Below are 20,030 nucleotides of genomic sequence, written 5' to 3'. Positions count from 1 at the left end.
TAATTTTAATATTAAAAAGAAAGAAATACATTACGAAAATCTCTTCCACCCATATATAATATCTTTCAACGATTTATTATTAACTTTGTGGTCCATTTTTAAACATTCGTTTAAACATTTCGACATGATTTTAGGTCCGGTTTTCTCAACAATGTTTGTTTTACTCAGGTCGACATTCAAAACATTCGATTACACTTTTCGGCATTAACAACCGATAAGATAACAATGTGTGAGTACGATGTCCTGACTTGAAATTGGAAGAAGCAAGCTGGACAATCTGTTGAGAACTACTTGAATCATCAAACATATAAAGGAGGATTATGGTAGAAGCAGAACAAAGTCAAGGGAAGAAGGATTTTGAATCAGATAGAGAAGAAGAAGAACTGAGGGGTTGTGTTGTGCCCCTTTGATTCATATATTGGCATGTCTATATTATAGCCTTTGAGTTGGTTATAACTTATATACTAACCTTTACTATTCAAGATACTTCTATTAGTTAGGATACCTAGCGCAATACCAGGTTACTGTACCTTTGTCTCCATACTCTTATCTAAGTCAAGGGATGTCTATTCCTGCGTATGAATTTTATCAATATATATTCTTTGAATTGATAAATTTTATCTATTAGCATGTCAGTGAAGTGCATGTTACTATGATGCAGTGATTGCAAGTCTGATTCTTCAAAGGGACAGGAAATTGTTGGTATACAAAGAGAATGCCATGTACATAGACTATGTTTGTTGCTCTTGATTTGTTGAAGCATCATTCCATATTTTGAAGATTTGAGTTGTAAAGAGGCTAACTTCTATTTGACTTTCTAATATTGGATTATTAATTAATCTGTCTCTACTTATGTGTGTTTCAGATGTTATGCTTAGGGTACTGCTCATTATTCAGAAACTTCTACAGGAAGGCAGAATGCTTGTGCAGGTGTCCGTTGCTAAAGGGTGAGTCTGTAATTATTTAATGGGTCAATGGAGAATTACAAAGGAATTATTGCCAAAAACAATCTCCTTCAAAGAATGCATTCACGCTTTCCTTTATTGGAGACTTGATTTTTTGTTGGTGACTGCTATTACTGTTTTATTTTCTTAAAAGAAACTTCCTACTGTTACCTGAATCTATTTAGGTTTGTATCATTTTAACTACTGATCTATCTTAAATTGGTGATGGGGTGGCTGAGGTTTATAGAAGGTGGAAGGAAGGTCGATTGCATCAGAAGTCCCAACAATGTAATTAGAAAGCGGGTGTCTTTCATGAATTTGATGGAATCACAACTTGCCAATTCCTACATCTGTGCAGGCCTATCCTATCCCCTAGATGTTGAAGAAGTTAAAGGTATCAATAATTCAGAAATTGAAATATCATTCTTAAGACATAAGAGAATAGAAACTGTACTATAACTCTTATAATGGGCAAGGACCCACCCATGCTAGTCCAAGTGGTAAGAAGTTGAGGTCTCAAGTTCAATCCCACTTAAAGCCCCTTGAAAACCCTGGTCTCAAAAAGAAATTCATTTTATTTAAATTAGCTTATGTTCCCCTTTCTCATGTACATAGATGTGGTTACTGTTACAGACTACATATTGGTTGTTGAGAAGGAATCAAGTAGTTTGTATCTTCTAAGGTTTCTGCTTTATTTTAAGCTGCCCATTTTTGGTAATTCAATCTTAGCCTTTTTGTCTTTCAGTGTTTCAACGACTTGCCAACGACGAGTTCTGCAACAAAAATCGTTGTATCATGATTACTGTAAGTTAAATTTAGATTCTACTCTACTTCAATGCAAGTTTTAACCATATTTCAACAGGGACGAGGCTATCCAGATGTTCCTACAAGAAGGCAAGTACGCTTAGATATATATAATTTTTTTCAAACTTAAACTGATTAAAAAAACGTGTTTCATGAAAAAAGTTGGATTATCTGGGGTTAGATAACTAAAAAATTTGATTATGAACAACTTGGTTTTAGTTTTGCACATCTTTTTGGTAATTTAATATTCTTATTCTTCTATGAATCTGGTCAGGTTTGTGAGACTTCTAACAGAAAATCTGTGGTTGCCTACCTATTGCTTGGTAGATTGTGATCCATATGGATTTGACATCTTGACCACATACAAATTTGGTTCTATGGTAAGGATTTGAGATGTTAGGACTCCTGAATTAACTTTATATATATTTTGGTTATGATTGGTGATCTGAATATTTCTGTAAGCAGCAAATGGCATATGATGTGAAATTTCTACGAGTTCTAGAGATCCAATGGCTGGGTGATTTTCCTTCAGATTCAGATAAATACGATCTTCCACAGCAGTGCTTGTTTCCCTTAACCAAAGAAGGTATATTTCTTGTGCATTGCATTGAAATTTCTCATTGCTTTCTTCATCATTCTTAATTATTTTTATAATTTCATTAAAAACAATAATCAACGCGAAAGTGGCATATGCTATTTAGAAATAGGGCCAAAAAGGGCAGATCAGATCTTCTGCTACCGAATTGGGTGTTCCCCTGTTGCGGACCAATCAAAACTCAGCATTATTATTATATTAATAAATTAAAATTGGGTTGAAAGGAAGAAAAAGAACCCGGAACCCGTATTTTATTCCGGGTTCAGCAGAAACAGAAATGAGTGAAGTTTCCTTCACTTCACTCTGTTTTACATGACCATTGAAGAGACGGTCTATACTGTTTTACATAAGGTTGTCCATGTAAAACTGATTGATATTCACTCAGATGAATATAAAATACATTCATGTAAAAGTAGTTTATATGATAGAAATGAAGCAAACTTCACTTGATATTAAATTTGTAAGATATTTAAATGAATTTACTTTAATTATTTTATATGATTATATATTAAATATATATATATATATATATATATATATATATATATAAAAACATGTTCAATTTTTTTTTTAATACATTTAAATAAATTTGTAAAACAAAATATTTTAAAATTTATTTGTAAGATATTTTAAAAAAAAATATTTAAATTATTTTATATTTTATATAATTATATATTAAATATATGTAAATATTCATGTAAAACCACTAACACATTTATGTAAAAACATTTATACGTTAATGTAAAAGCATTTATGCCTTCATTTAAGTCTGCAAAAAATATATAAAAAAAAATAAGCGCTACCAGGTTAAGCTAGCTTCACCTGGGTATTTACAGCGTTCAAATGAGTGAAACAAGCACTACCAGGTGAAGCTTGCTTCACTCAATATTTACAACACTGATAGAAGTGAAGCAAACTTTACTTGATATTTACATTTGTAAGATATTTAAATTAGTTTATTTAAATTATTTTATATGATTATATATTAAATATATATATATAACAATATATTAAAAAAAAATTGTAATATATTTAAATAAATTTGTAAAACGAAATATTTTTAAATTTATTTGAAAAATATTTAAAAAAAATTATTTAAATTATTTTATATTTTATATGATTATATATTAAATATATATAAATGTTCTTGTAAAACCATTAACACATTTATGTAAAAATATTTATATATTCATATAAAAGCATTTATGTCTTCATGTAAGTCTGCAATAGAATAAAAAAACAAGCGCCACCAGGTGAAGCTTGCTTCACCTCGGTATTTACAGCGCTCAAATGAGTGAAACAAGCACCACTAGGTGAAGCTTGCTTCACTCAATATTTACAGCATTGATAGAAGTGAAGTAAACTTCACTTGATATTTACATTTGTAAGATATTTAAATTAATTTATTTTAATTATTTTATATGATTATATAATAAATAAATATATATATATATATATATAACCTGTTCAAAATTTTTTGTAATATATTTAAATAAAATTGTAAAACAAAATATTTTTAAATTTATTTGTAAGATATTTAAAAAAATTATTTAAATTATTTTATATTTTATATAATTATATATTAAATATATATAAATGTTCATGTAAAATTATTAACACATTTATGTAAAAACATTTATATGTTCATGTAAAAGCATTTATATCTTCATGTAAGTCTGCAAAAAAAAAAAAAAAAAACAAGCACTACCAAGTGAAGCTTGCATCACCTGGGGATTTACAGTGCTCAAATGAGTGAAACAAGCACTATCAGGTGAAGATTGCTTCACTCAATATTTACAGCGCTGATAGAAGTGAAACAAACTTCACTTGATATTAAATTTGTAAGATATTTAAATGAATTACTTTAATTATTTTATATGATTATATATATATATATATATATATAAATATTTAAATAAATTTGTAAAACAAAATATTTTAAAATTTATTTGTAAGATATTTTTAAAAAAAATATTTAAATTATTTTATATTTTATATAATTATATATTAAATATATGTAAATGTTCATGTAAAACCACTAACACATTTATGTAAAAACATTTATACGTTTATGTAAAAGCATTTATGCCTTCATGTAATCTGCAAAAATATTAAAAAAAAAACAAGCGCTACCAGGTGAAGCTAGCTTCACCTGGGTATTTACAGCGCTCAAATGAGTGAAACAAGCACTACCAAGTGAAGATTGCTTCACTCAATATTTACAGCGTTGATAGAAGTGAAGCAAACTTCACTTGATATTAAATTTGTAAGATATTTAAATAAATTTATTTTAATTATTTTATATGATTATATATTAAATATATATATAAAACAACATTTTCAATTTTTTTTTGTAATATATTTAAATAAATTTGTAAAACAAAATATTTTAAAATTTATTTGTAAGATATTTTTTAAAAAAATATTTAAATTATTTTATATTTTATATAATTATATATTAAATATATGTAAATGTTCATGTAAAACCATTAATACATTTATGTAAAAACATTTATACGTTAATGTAAAAACATTTATGACTTCATGTAAGTCTGCAAAAAATATAAAAAATAAAACAAGCGTTATTAGGTGAAGTTTGCTTCACCTGGGTATTTACAGCGCTCAAATGAGTGAAACAAACACTATCAGGTGAAGCTTGCTTCACTCAATATTTACAGCGTTGATAGAAGTGAAGCAAACTTCACTTGATATTAACATTTGTAAGATATTTAAACTAATTTATTTTAATTATTTTATATGATTATAAATTAAATATATATATATATATATATATATATATATATATATATATATATATAACAACATGTTCAAATTTTTTTATAATATATTTTAATAAATTTGTAAAACAAAATATTTTAAAATTTATTTTTAAGATATTTAAAAAAAATATATTTAAATTATTTTATATTGTATATAATTATATATTAAATATATATAAATGTTTATGTAAAACCATTAACACATTTACGTAAAAGAATTTATATGCTCGTGTAAAAGTATTTATGTCTTCATGTAAGTTTTCAAAAGAATAAAAAAAATAAAAACAAGCTACCAGGTGAAGCTTGCTTCACCTGATAACGCTTGTCTTTTTTATTCTTTTGCAGATTTACATGAAAGTATAAATGTTTTTACATGAACGTATAAATGTTTTTACATAAATATGTTAGTGGTTTTACATGAACATTTATATATATTTAATATATAATTATATACAATATAAAATAATTTAAATATATATATTTTCTAAATATCTTAAAAATAAATTTTAAAATATTTTATTTTACAAATTTATTTAAATATATTAAAAAAATTGAATATTTTGTTTTACAAATTCATTTAAATATATTTAAAAAATAATTTAAATATCTTACAAATGTAAATACCTAGTGAAGTTTGCTTCACTTTTATCAGCGCTGTAAATATTGAGTGATGGAAGCTTCACCTGGTAGTGTTTGTTTCACACATTTGAGCGCGGTAAATACCCAGGTGAAGCTAGCGCTTGTTTTTTTTATTCTTTTACAGATTTATATGAAGGTATAAATGCTTTACATGAACGTATAAATGTTTTTACATAAATGTGTTAGTGGTTTTACATGAACATTTACATATATTTAATATATAATTATATAAAATATAAAATATTTTAAATATTTTTTTTAAAAATATCTTATAAATAAATTTTAAAATATTTTGTTTTACAAATTTATTTAAATATATTACAAAAAATTTTGAACATGTTGTTTTATATATATATATATATTTAATATATAATGATATAAAATAATTAAAGTAAATTCATTTAAATATCTTACAAATTTAATATTAAGTGAAGTTTGTTTCACTTCTATCAGCGTTGTAAATATTGAGTGAAGCAATCTTCACCTGGTAGTGATTGTTTCACTCATTTGAGCACTGTAAATCCCCAGGTGAAGCAAGCTTCACCTGGTAGTGCTTGTTTTTTTTGGTTTTTTACAGACTTACATGAAGGTATAAATGCTTTTACATAAACATATAAATGTTTTTACATAAATGTGGTAATGATTTTACATGAACATTTATATATATTTAATATATAATTATATAAAATATAAAATAATTTAAATAATTTTTTTAAATATCTTACAAATAAATTTAAAAATATTTTGTTTTACAAATTTATTTCAATATATTACAAAAAAATTTGAATATAATTATATATATATATATATATAATATATAATCATATAAAATAATTAAAATAAACTAATTTAAATATCTTACAAATGTAAATATCAAGTGAAGTTTGCTTCACTTCTATTAGTGCTGTAAATATTGAGTGAAGCAAGCTTCACCTAGTAGTGTTTGTTTCACTCATTTGAGCGCTGTAAATACTCAGGTGAAGCTAGCTTTACTTGGTAGCGCTTGTTTTTTTTTTATATTTTTTACAGACTTAAATGAAGACATAAATGCTTTTACATTAACGTATAAATATTTTACATAAATGTGTTAGTGGTTTAAATGAATATTTACATATATTTAATATATAATAATATAAAATATAAAATATTTTAAATATTTTTTTTAAAAATATCTTATAAATAAATTTTAAAATATTTTGTTTTACAAATTTATTTAAATATATTACAAAAAAATTTGAACATGTTTATATATATATATATATATATATATATTTAATATATAATCATATAAAATAATTAAAGTAAATTCATTTAAATATCTTACAAATTTAATATCAAATGAAGTTTGCTTCACTTTTATCATATAAACTGCTTTTACATGAATGTATTTTATATTCACCTGAGTGAATATATATCAATCAGTTTTACATGGACAACCTTATGTAAAACAGTGTAGACTGTCTCTTCAATGGTCATGTAAAACAGAGTGAAGCGAAAGAAGCTTCACTCATTTCTGTTTCTGCTGAACCCGGAATAAAATACGGGTTCCGGGTTCTTTTTCTTCCTTTCAACCCAATTTTAATTTATTAATATAATAATAATGCTGAGTTTTGATTGGTCCGCAACAGGGGAACACCCAATTCGGTAGCAGAAGATCTGATCTGCAAAAAGGGATGGGAAAGCTGAAACATTCTTATCTTTGATCTGGTTTCCTCATCTTAGATCAATGCAACAATCTTATGTTGTGATCTTGTTTTGAACATTCTTTTGTTTTTTTGACATCAGACGAGAACCAAATCGATGCTGCTTAGATGTTATTTACAACGCGAAGTGCCACATTGGAATTCAGCCTGGAGTGAATCCATTCTGGTGTTGTTGTCCATGAAATTCAGCCAGGTATGTACAATCAAACCTCAAACGCCCACGTTAAGATGTTTGACCTTTCTTTCTTAATGTTGTTGAAATGGATGATTCGTGTGGTGATATTATAGAAGTATATATGACAAAATACATGTTTGTTATCTAAGGACATACTTTATATTTGTTATGGTGAGAAAATTTGTAAAACTCTTTAGTTATTGTCATGTACATGCATCACAAATTTGCAAATTTACTTTATATTATTATTGTTGTGTACATGTATTAGAAGGTTGTGGTTGGGCATGATACAACTGCAGGGTTCCCCAGCCACACATGTGGATTCACATTCTAGTTCAGGGATTTCTAACCCATACACGTGGATTCACATTCAAGTTCACGGATTTATAACCCATCTGCTCATTTGCTGTTATTGGAAGAAATTGATATTTTTTTTGATTTTTTTTATTTTCGATAAAGGATGTGGCGATTGGTTTATTAACCAATCGCTAAATTTTTAAAATTTATTTTTTATAAAGGAAATTGCGATTGGTATACTAACCAATCGCCAGAGACTAAAGGGAAATTGCGATTGGTATGCTAATCAATCGCCATAGAGTAAAGGGAAATTGCGATTGAAAAACTAACCAATCACCATAGAGAAATTGCGAGTGGACATTCACCAACCGCCGTTGCCAATTAAGGCAACAACGAGAACACCTATGCCGATTGATGGCGATTGGTTTATAACCAATCACTATAGTCTTCTGGTGATTGGTTTATAACCAATCACTATAGTCTTCTAGCGATTGGTTTGAATGTGAATAGCGATTGGTTTACCAATGGCTAGAAGGTCTTTTTTTACTAGTGCCACCACCCACCTAACCTTCATCTCGTGACCTCACACTTTCAAATGTTAGTAAAACCAACAATTAAACCCGACCTCACAGTCAACAAAACACCTACCACCCACCTGACCTCCATCTCATGATCTCAGACTTTTAAATATACGTCAAACCAACCACTAATTTCAACCTCACACTCGAAAACCACCCTAACTAGACCTCCTTTTAATGACTTCACTTTCAAATGCTTGCCACACCAACCACTAATGTTAACCTCACACTCGACAAACCACCCATCACCCGACCTCCATCTCGTGACCTCATACTTTTAAATGCTCGCCAAACAAACAATTAATTCTGACATCACACTTGACAAACCACCTACCACTCGACCTCCATCTCGTGACCTCATACTTTCAAATGCTTGCCAAAAAATAACTATTTCCGACCTCACATTCGACAAACCACCCACCACCCGACACTATTAGAAACAAATTCTTCTATAACAACTTTTAGTAACGACGCTATAGCGCTCTTACTAACATTTTTTATTAGTAGCGGTTATATAATACCGTTACTAATATCTAAGTATCAGTAATGGTCTTATAAAATCGTTACTGATATCTAGTATCAGTAATGGATAAATGAAAGAGTCGTTATTGATAATTGACTTTTCTAATTGAATTTGAAATAAGGGTATTAGTAACTGTTATCTCTAATGCCCTTACTGATACTTAATTAATATTTATATCTTTTATAAAGGGTATTAGTAACGGTTATCCCTAATACCCTTACTGATACTCGTATCAGTAACAGTTATACCTAATACCCTTACTAATACTCCATTAAAACTTATATCTTCCTACAGAGGGTATCAATAACGGTTATCCCAATACCCTTACTAATACTTGCATCAGTAACTGTTATACATAATGCCCTTACTCATACTCTATTAAAACTTATATTGTCCTATAGAGGATATTAGTAACGGTTACCCCTAATACCTTTACTGATACTCGTATCAGTACCGGTTATACATAATGCACTTACTGATACTCCGTTAAAACATATATCTTTCTACAGAGGGTATCAATAACGATTATCCCTAATACCCTTACTCATACTCGTATCAGTAACGGTTATATCTAATATCTTTACTAATACTCCATTAAAACTTATATCTTATAGAGAGTATTAGTAACGGTTATCCAGGGATAACCTTACTGATATTCGTATCAGTAACGGTTATACCTAATGTCCTTACTAATACTTCGTTAAAATTTATATCTTCCTACAGAGTGTATTAGTAACGGTTATCCCTAATACCGTTACTAATACTCCATTAAAAACCCGATTCTTTTTCTTCTTCTCTTCTCTTCTCCTTCGCTCCCGTTCCGCCACTAAAGTTGTCACCGTGCCATCGTTTGAAGTTGTTGTCGTCGCCTAACCTCTGTTCCAACACCGTCGCCTTCCCGTGTTGCCGATTGAAATCGTCGTCGATCCAAGTTAGTTTATTTGTTAAATTAATTAGTTATAGTGTTTGAATGTTAAGTTAGATTAGTTATATTGTTTCAATGTTAGGTTAGATTAGTTAGATTGTTTGAATATTTTGTTTATTGATTTGAATGAGGTTATTGATGAGAGGATGAATGAAAATATAATGGGTTATTGGTTGGTTATTCAAATACTTCAATAAGTGCAAGTCCTTAGTTTGATGAAAGAAATTATTTGAGGGGTATTTTAGTTCACGATTTGAATGCTTTCATTAAATAAAGTTAGTGGTTATTAGAGATTTGAAGTAAGGATAGTTGTTGAATGTCATATCTACATTTTATATGGTTCCAAAGTTTTTGTATCTAATAATTACAACTGTGACACAGGGATTCCCAATTCCAATAGAGTTAGTTGAGAATAGTGGAAGATGCAACTAAATTGACTTTGATGAAAAGGTTTGGTGGAAGTTAATTAGTAATTATATAGTTTGTTATCATTTATATAATCTATTTTATGTGTTTCTTCTATAAGATTCTTCCAAATGGCACTACTTGGATCTCGAATCTTGTGAACACAATCACAGAATGAGAGGGGAAAGATGTTCATTCCCTTGATCTTAACATTCCAAGTAAGCAACATTATTGGATTCAATTACCTATCCTCTTTACTATTTCTCGGCCATTTAAGTTTGTCCTTACTAATACTTACTCGATGTTCTCTGAGCAATACTTCTTTGTCATCAATGGAATCAAAGGATGGATCAGGGATGACGAAGTACTAGAGATATGATCTGCTTGAGAAGATCGTGACTAGCTGTAGTTTCGGATATGGAATTCTCTCTTTAATCCGGTTTATTTTTTTTGGTTTAAGGAAGATAAAAAAGACATTTGTGATGTAGATTGTTTTCAAGAATAGCTGTAGTTTCGGATATGGAATTCTCTCTTTAATCCGGTTTATTGTTTTAGTTTAAGGAAGATAAAAAAGACATTTGTGATGCTAGATTGTTTTCAAGAAGATTTTGTTTGTTCTCTCTACTACTGTTTTAGTCACACATAATACTGACATTTGTTCTTCTTCAAAGGTGCTTCAAATTAGAGCTTTTTATATAAAATTGGTTATTTGGTTTGTGGATGATTGTGGTTTTTGAATTATGATTGTGATCTTTGGATTGATGATTGTGGTCTTTGGATTGATGATTGTGGTTTTGGAATATATTAATGGTTTTGCAAAATGGATAATTATTATTATTTATATCGATACAAATATGAAATATTAAAAAAAACGATTATGTTTTTTAGTAACGATTTTTTAAATAAGAAAACCGTTACTAGTAATATATCAGTAACAATTTGATAAATAAGAAAACCGTTACTAGTAATATATATCAGTAACAATTTTATAAATAAGAAAACTGTTACTAATGCTTTATCTGTAACGATATTATAAATAAGAAAATCGTTACTAATATTTTATCTGTAACGGTTTAACCTTGGCTAAAACTGTTACTAATACTTTATCTGTAATAATTTAACCTTGACTAAAATTATTACGGTTATTAGACGAGTAATAGTAACGACTTTCAAAATCCGTTACTAATACTAGAATAGTATTAGTAACGCTCATTTCTGTAACGAATGATAATTGTTTTATTCGCCGTTACAGAATCTTATTCAGTAACGACTTTTGAGACTTTCAGTAACAGTTTTTGCATTACTGATACCCCTTTTCTACTAGTGCAACCTCCATCTTGTGACCTCACGCTTTGAAATGCTTGTCAAACCAACCAATAATTCCGACCTCACACTCGACAAACCACCCACCCCCTACTTTCATCTCATTACCTCACACTTTCAAATGCTCGTCAAACCAACAACTAAATCCGACCTCACACTCGAAAAACCACCCAACACCCACCTGACCTCCATTTCTTGACCACACGTTTTCAAATGCTCGTCAAACCAAACAATAATTTCGACTTACACTAGACAAACCACCCCAAACCCGACATCCTTTTCGTGACCTCAAACTTTCAAATACTCGCTAAACGACCACTAATTCCAACCCCACACTCGACAAAACACCCACCACCCGACTTCCATCTCGTCACCTCACACTTTTAAATGCTCTCCAAACAAACAACTAATTTTGTTCTCACACTTGACAAACCACCCACCACCCAACCTCCATCTTGTGACCTCACACTTTCAAATGCTTGCCAAACCAATAACTAATTCTGACCTCACACTTAATAAAACACCCCCACCCGACCTCCATCTCGTGACCTCACACTTTTAAATGCTCGTCAAACCAACCATTAATTTCGACCTCACACTCAAAAAACCACTCACAACCCGACTATCATCTCGTGACCTCACACTTTCAAATGCTCGCCAAATCAACCAATAATTCCGACCTCACACTCGACAAACCATCCACCACCGAATTTCCATTGCGTGACCTCACACTTTCAAATGCTTGTCAAATCAATCAATAATTCTGACCTCATACTCGACAAACCACCCACCACCCGACTTCCATCATTTGTTTAAAAAGTTGCGTCACAATATATTATAGTCAATAATGCATTCTTTAAAATCTAAATTTGCATGTTTTGTGATTCGAACTATGGTCTTAAGTATGAAATGTGAACACTTTAAACGCTGGACCACTTGAGCTTGTTTAAATAATTTTATTATTTTGTGTATATATATATATTTTGTATTTAATATTTATTACTAATTTGTTAATTTTTATATTAACTAAAAAATTGTTTATATATATATATATATATGATGAGAGGAAAAATGTATAATAAAAGATAAAATGTATTTATATAAAATTAATAATGAAAATAAAATATATATATATATATATATTATATAAATTATTATAAATATATATATATATATATATTATGATTAGTGAGAATATATATATAATTAATAAAGGAGAAAATAATTGGAAAAAAAATATTAGATAAAATATGTTTTGTAATTAAAAGAGAGTTAAAAATATAACAGACAAAATACCTGATGATGTGGATTATACCTGATGATGACGTGAATTATTGTGGTATTGGTTGAATTTAAACATATTATAGTCAATAATGCATTCTTGAAAATCTAAATTTGCATGTTTTGGGATTCGAACCATGGTCTTAAGTATGAAATGTGAACACTTTAAACGCTGGATCACTTGATATTGTTGAAATAATTTTATTATTTTGTGTATGTATATATATATATATATTTTGTATTTAATATTTATTACTAATTTTAAAATTTTTATTTTAACTAAAAATTGTTTATATATATATATATATATATATATAATGAGAGGAGAAATATATAATAAAAGATAAAATGTATTTATATTAAATTATTAATGAAAAATAAAATAATATATATATATATTATATAAATTATTAATAAAAATATATATGTATATTATGATTAGTGTGAATATATATATATATAATTAGTAAAGGAGAAAATAATTGGAAAAATAATATTAGATCAAATATGTTTGTAATTAAAAGAGAGAGTTTGAAATATAAGAGAGAAAATACCTGATGAGATTATACCTGATGATGATGTGGATTATTGTGGTGTTGGTTGAATTTAAGTATTATTATTATATAAATATATATTAGTATATAAAACAAATTTAATAAAATTGGTATGAGTTCATAGAGAAATAAAACTAATATATATATATATATATATATATATATTATGAACGGAACTCAGCTTAGGCCCATATCTGAGTAAATTTCTTTTTGAAGGGTTTGTCATCTGATTTATAATTGGCACTCAATTTAACTAGAAAAAAAAATTAAAGTGTTATATTTCTTGACTCAATGAAGTTTTCAAAAGGTAATGTTACATCAGTTACGAAGGTATAAATAGGATGACAAAGCAAAAAAATTAAAGTGTTGTATTCTTGACTCAATTATTATTTGAAGCCTAAGCTTAACTTGGGTAACTTAACTTGATATGTTTGTTATACTTGGAACTATCAAAATTTAAACTCAATTTTTTCGGAAAGAAACGAATTTTACGGTTTTCTTATTTTAATATAATATTTTTATTTTCAAGCTAATTTACAATATATGTAAAAAAATTAATAATTATTATTTTATGTTTTACAATTATTCTCACGTATTACATATTTTTTAAATCATCAAACAACATTCGACAGCTTAAAACACACATATTTCGAAAATATACTCAATTAAAACACAAATAAATTCAAATTAGTGTAGCATAAAATTATGTTTTTACAAAGTTTTATAAAAAAATATATACTAAATCTATATGAATTCGGATTTTCTCAATTATTTTCTTAAATCATACAATTTTTAGTCACTCACTCAAACCACCTTTAATAACATAAAATATGTAAATCTAAAAAAAATACTTAATTTAAAAATGATACGTCCAAAACGTTTATAAATATAACATTTTCATTTACAAAAGTGATAAATTAATTAAAAAACAAAAACGATATGCTATAAAATGAAGACAAACATTTTGTTCATTCAGAAAAATCTCAAATATTTGAAATTCTGATACCTCGAGCTCCTGTACCACAATTCAAATTCGAGTCTCATATAATGATTTAAATTTGAGCACCAACTATAATTAGACCTATATTTTTTTATTATGTTTCAATAAATATTGACATATTTTTAGATGGAAAATAAATTTAAAAATAACTCCAACCTTGTAAATAAATCTAAGTATTTTTTTTCATATTTTTTAAAACTATCTGCTAGCTACATTTCACCCTTCCCAATTTATTTTCAAATACATTATTATCCAAATATAAAAGATATTTTTTTAAACTATCTGCTAGCTACATTTCACCCTTCCCAATTTATTTTCAAATACATTATATCCAAATATAAAAGATACACTTTATAATTGGTAGTTCAAAAACACACTATATAGCTGGTCAATCCAATAAGATAACAAAAAAAATTATATAGCTTCAAGAATTCAACATTTTCAGGTATATATATATATATATATCTTTCCCTGGCAATACAGTAAGATAATATTTTTAATAGGAGAGAATTAATATAACTATTATAATTTTTATATTTATTTATTTATTCGTTTTTTTGAGAGATAAAATTATCTACTAATATACTAATAAACACAATAAATTATATAACATCACTAATATATTTATTTATTTTTTATATTTTAATAGAGATTTACATTTATATTTTTATAATAATATGAAATTTTAATACATTATATAAAAATATTATTTTATATAATTTCATCATAATTGTTTTTGGAAAATATAGTATAATTAGTGTTAGGAAGTAGTAGAGATTTTCCAAAATCAAAAAATCAATAATAAATATAATAAAAAGAAAATTTAAATTGAATAGGGTGGTGGGAATGATAAATATGCATTCCTTGCTCCCTTACGTCCAACCCTACCCTAGTATTTGGGTCAACCTTCTTTTAGAATACTTTTTTTAGTACTTTTTTTTAGAAGTTTATTTATTTTTAAAATAATGACGTATTTTAAATAATAAATTATTTTCTATTAAATGTTTGATTATTTCAGAATTGATAAGACTTAAAAAAAATAAATGTATTAACTATTAATGTAAATATAATCTCCTTCAATGTTCCATTTAAAATAATTATATTGGCTAATATTAGTCCTTATTTCTATTAGATATTTAGGTGGAATTTGGTTTAAAAAATGAGATTAATAGTGGTATAGAATGAAATGTACTTGTTTCTTTATAAGTAGAATGCATGAACATAGATCAATATTATTGATTAATATTTATTTTTAAAACACTCAAATCAAGAATTTTTTTATTTTCATAAAATCATATCAAAACATCCAACACATTATGTTTTCACTTGGATTCCGACCGATCAATCAGGGATATTATGAAATTTGGATAAACTAGTTTTGAGTAAGCAACGACATGATCCTCGAACACATCTTCCTACGTGAAGATAACAATAGGCTATACAATCCTCATCGGTTTGACACACATTAGGGTCCCAAATAGGTCTCTTTGATTCTGTTAATGCATATGATTGCGTGATCATACCTAAATATATAATAAAATTGTTTTGTATTAAAAAAGAAAATAGATATAGACTATGATCAATAATTATAATATAAAATAAATAACAAAAATAAATATACCTAGGAAAACAGCATTAACTAGGAAGATTATTATTAAGACACTCTTCATGTTAGACTAATGATGGTATGTCAAAGTAATTGGTTCTATATTTTGCTCTAACTATATTGTAATATTTATAGTTGATTTGTTTTTAACTTTTAGTTAGTAATTATTATATATATTTTCATTATCATATTTCCTAACTTAAAATAAAATTAACTTTATAGTATTTCAATAATTAGTAATATATAATTATATACACCAATTAAATGTGATGATGGATTGTGACATTATACTTTTTTCTCTTTTTACCTAACTTATAATTAATCAAATTAACTTATATATTTTTATTATTTTAATATTATACTTATTTCAAAGATAATCCAAATTAATCTTCAAAGAAATTTTTGTAATTGACACCAAACTAGTTACAATATTAACTTTAAATATTTTGAACTAAAGAAAAAAAGTCATTTTGTTGTTGTTAACTACCCTTTATAATATTTATATAAATGCTTATATATATATATATATATATATATATATATATATATATATATATATATATATTTAAAAAAACAACTATTATATATTTAACATAAATTTCTAATATCTTAAGTATATGTTTTTTTTAGCTATTATGTGAAAAATAAAATCGTTATGATTGAACACTAATGAGAGTTATGAATCATTTAAAAGTTATACAAATAAAAGCTAAATAAATTTTAATTTGGTAAAGATGAAGTATTACTATTATTTATTTGATTATATATATAATATTTATATAGATGTATTCCAAAATAAATATTAGTTAAAAAAATTATACATTACATAATAATTTAAAAAATATATATATAATTGATATATAATTATAGCAAAAAAGGGTTCATTTAGACTACTTATTTATATGATTAGTACATTTAGATGTATAAACTATTAAAAAACTTATCTAAATTATAGTGATAAATTAAATATATTTTGACTATATCAAAATACAAAATATCGAAAATATTAATTTTTGGTATGCCAAAAGTATTGGTATGATTATCGACACCGATAATCATACCAATACTTTTGGCATACCAAAAATTAATATTTTCGATATTTTGTATTTTGGTAGATACCGAAATAATTTATGTAAATTAAAAAATAAATAATAACATAAAATTATAAATAATTAGGCATGAATTTCTATTTCTTGAAATAGATTCACGCAACGAGCTAAAGTTTTCTAACAAGATCAATCGAACACCAATAGATTAACCAATCTCAACAAATTTATTTCCATCCCCAAACAGATTTGAAGCTCCACTCTCAGTGTATCTATTATCTCGCTCCCTTAAAACTTCTGCGATGTTTTACTTTCTAGCAACCTTTCTCCGATTAAATAATATATTCCTTTGTTACTATATTGCCTCCCGTTTGTCCTCGAAAAATTTGTTTTTTAGTAGAAATTTAATGTACACTTCAAAATATTGTTTTGCACCTTTGTCGCTCCTCCGTCGTCGTTGTTAAACCTTCAAAATCTTGTTTTCGGTATGAACGGTATAATACTAATATCGTACCAATATCTCAGTATATTGATTGGTATGTTACTTGTATTATATCGAGATTTTAGTATAGTGAAATTTTGTTATACCGAGATTTTAGTACGGTATTTGTAGACACCCCATTTTTACACCTTAGATATCTAATAAAAAATTCGGTCCAATATAATACATATGTTTGTTTATTGGATCGGGAAAACAAAAAGTAGAAATGTCTATTGAAAACAGATTAGAAAAGCCTAAAAACAACGATGATCCAAATGACAAGTTTCATAAATGTTGAAGTACCGAGTTCCCTCATACCTCTAGAATAACTGGCACGAGAAATCGTGATTTTGAGTATAATATTGTTGTTGGAGAAAATGTACCAAAGGGTTATTTCGAAGCCCATTTATGAGTCAAATTGTTGTTTTTCGCAATGACTCAATTTTCGGAACCCGTGACACGTTCATGTTGTACGTTTTGAAAAATCTTGAATTTTGAGTATAATATTGTTGTTTACAAATTTGTGCAGAAGACACTCAAAAGAAGAGAAAAAGAAAAAAATGGGTCAAACCTGAGTCAACTCGCCCATCGACAAGTCAACCCGGGTCATAGAAGGGTTAAACGCATGTCATCCTAATGAAGGAAGTAGTTGACCGGTCTTCTGAAGTTGAAAAAAACCGGATTATTTAAAAAGGGTGATTATTTGAAAAGAGGTTTATTTGAAAAAAATGAAGAATTTCCACTTTTGGAACCCTCTCAAGTTGCCAATGAATCCATGAGCTTCATAAATTCATTCTGACCTTTGGTGATTCAAGTTGAGTTGAGAAGCTGATTCACATACCTTTTAAATGGAACCACCTACGAACCGTGATTCTTCTCTTAAGGACCTCTACCGATCAGTACGAGAGAAGAAACACTACGAATCTGAATCCCAAGAGTTAAATGGTGATATGCTACACTTCTAAAAATCATATCTTTTAAATCACTTATCCATTTAGAGTGTATGAGCTATCATTGGAAATATATTTGAGTTAACTTTCCAATGATATCAAGTAGCCCTCCTAGTTCACGACAGAGATCATCATAGGTTTCCATAATGAAACTAGTACATGAACCATCATGTTTTTTTTGCAGCCATTCTCCTTATCAGCACAGATTGTGTTACGTCTTTGGTAAAATACGAAAGTTGTTGGCAAGAATTTCACATTTCTAATGTCTAGCCCCTCATCATGAGAGGATTCCCGAGTCTAAAGATATGGGCATACAAAGTTTCGTGTATAAGAGTTACGGGATTGCTAAAGTTTAAATAGATGAAGAACTTTAGAAAATTATAACTTGGCTAAGAATGACCATTTGGGTTGATTCAAAATGGAGATTCATGTTTGTGGTGTTAGGAATTGTCATAAAATTTCATGGGTTATTAGGTCCCTAACATGGACATGTTAATGACCAATTGTTATGTTTATATGTAATTGAATTCTTATTTGTATGTTATTTTATATATACTGAACTGTAATTTCTTTTACATTAAAATATTAACGTTGAATATTGTCCCCACAAGTATTATATTACATCATACAATATTTTCATACAATTATTATTTTCATTGAATGTTGTCCCCACAAGTACTATATTTTAGATATGTTTGAGAGGACAAAAGTTATATGAAGGAATATTTAGTCGAGACTAGATCATTCCTTTGTTGTTGTTGTGATGAATCCTGCACTATTGTTGTTGTTGCCTCATTTCCCTTATTTTGACCCTTTTGTTCATAACTCTTTCGATTATAGATTGTTTACGTTTAGTTGGGTCGACTTCTAGCCCTTACTCTCACGGGAGAGTGGATCAATTTTGTTGGTGCATAAGGTGTTGGTGAAAAATGTGTATGTGAAGAAGGTGTATGTGCAGAAGGTGTTGGTGCAAAAGGTGTATGTGTAGAAGGTGTTGGTGTAGAAGATGTATGTGTAGAAGGTGTTGGTGTAGAATCGGATGTTATCGAATATGCAATAAACTTTTCCTTCACTTCTTTTATCACTTCAACCAAAAAAGAAGTATTATGATCATATTGTGCTGTAATCTGTTGGAGTTCTTGCATCATTGAAGTAAGATAGTTATACCGATTTCTTTCAATGTCACCCAAATTAGAATCATAAATTTTATTGATACTTTGATAACCTCTTTTCAAATTTTTGCGCTAGTAGTCCAATATATAATTAGTCGGCACCATATTCATCTTCATTCTTCTTAAAACCGCCAAAATATGTCTACACATGAGTCCTCTAAACTCAAACAATTGACATTGACAATTTACCAAATATGTCTCCGTTGGAGTGAAGTTACCTTTACAGAAATATCTCTCCAATATTCTGCA

General features: G+C 27.5%; 1 pseudogene; it reads left to right on the top strand.

Annotated features, from left to right (window-relative positions):
• Nucleotides 1–320: 320 nt before the first annotated feature.
• Nucleotides 321–7,974, top strand: LOC124934684 (annotated as a pseudogene).
• Nucleotides 7,975–20,030: the final 12,056 nt, after the last annotated feature.

Source organism: Impatiens glandulifera, chromosome 1, assembly GCF_907164915.1.
Source record: "Impatiens glandulifera chromosome 1, dImpGla2.1, whole genome shotgun sequence".
Lineage (NCBI taxonomy): Eukaryota > Viridiplantae > Streptophyta > Magnoliopsida > Ericales > Balsaminaceae > Impatiens > Impatiens glandulifera.
The sequence above is the reverse complement of the archived record's forward strand: the minus strand, read 5'-3'. Positions and strand labels throughout refer to the sequence as shown.